The sequence below is a fragment of the Strigops habroptila genome, chromosome 21 (assembly GCF_004027225.2).
Source record: "Strigops habroptila isolate Jane chromosome 21, bStrHab1.2.pri, whole genome shotgun sequence".
NCBI lineage: Eukaryota > Metazoa > Chordata > Aves > Psittaciformes > Psittacidae > Strigops > Strigops habroptila.
Genome location: NC_044297.2, coordinates 5,254,760 through 5,256,186, shown reverse-complemented (window position 1 = coordinate 5,256,186; position 1,427 = coordinate 5,254,760).

Below are 1,427 nucleotides of genomic sequence, written 5' to 3'. Positions count from 1 at the left end.
GGCCCGGGAGCCGCGCAGCGCGGAGGGCAGCGCAGCCGCGGACGCCCTTCCACCGCCCTTCCGCCAGGGCAGGGGCCAGGGGAGGTCTCGGTGCAGACCCCCGGCTCCCCATCCTTCCCTCCGTCCTTCCCTCCATCCTTCTCTCCATCCCTCCCTCCTCGGTGATGCCCCCGCCTGCGAGCAACGGGGGGGATGCGGAGCCAAAGGTGACACCCCCGGAGCAGCCCCAGGCCCCCGACCACGGGGATGGGAGAGGAGGACCCGATCCTCCCGATGGGTGAAATGCCACCAGATCCCGAGGAGGGGACACGCACAGGGGAGCCCACCCAAACGGGGACCTACCGGCTGCTCGGCGCTCCCCGCAGCCGGGGCGTGGGGAGAAATTGCACACGCACAAGTGCACACACGTACATGTGCACAATCACACACACTCACATCCAGCCGGGGGAATTACTCATTCACGACAACAGCAGCGTTGTTCCCCAATTCCCGGCACCCAGCGCCTCTGCTCCCCACCGGGGCTGGGAATGGGGGGTCCCCAAGCGGGCAGGGTCCTCACTGCAGAGACATGGTGCAGCTCTCTCACCCTCTTTTTCTTCCTCCTCCTCCTCCCAGCCTTGCTAGGGGTGGTAGAGTCTTCCACCCCTCTTCTTGTCCCTGCTTTGGGATCAGGACCCTACAAGTGCCAGCGATGGGGGATCCTCCCCCAGGACCCACGAAGGTCATGAACAACAAGGGGGAGGATGCTCCACTTTGTTCCACCTTTTCTTGTCTCCTTTAGCGCCCCAGGAGCAGGAGTGGAGCTGGGGGGAGTAGCCCCACCTTGCAAAGCCCCATAGCAGCATGTACTCTGCACTATGGGGTTGGGGGGCACAGCACCAAGCCCTCCCTGCTCACATAACCTTGTCTCTGGAGCAAGGGGCTTCAAGAAGACGGCTGGCACATCATCCTGGCAAACAGCACCCAGCATCACGCAGCTCTTTGAGTAAAGATTCAGACAGAAAGGGAAGAGGGGGATGACAAACAACAGATCAGAGCAATAGGCGCTACCAAGGCTTCCCATTAACAACATCCTTCCCCGTCCTCTTCTTTTCCTGCTCTTTGCTCTCCCTGGCTTGCCTTCTCTTTCAAAAATAACCCCCCAAACACACAGACTGACTTAGCAGGATGTTCCTGTGCTTTCACAGAGCCTGAACGGAGGCAGCAGAGAAAAGCAGTGTCCTCAGCTGCCCGGCAGCACTTTAATTCTGCCAGGAGGCTCGTTCCTGGGTGTTACACTTGTCTTCCTGCAATAAAACTACCTGAAAGTGCCAGTCCTGATGGGAAGAAGCCATTGTTCTGCTCCCCACTTTGTGCCTGTGCTGCATCAGGGAGCCCAGCAGCAGGACCAGCAATAGCTGCTTCATTGCCAGGCACCTCTGCCTCCT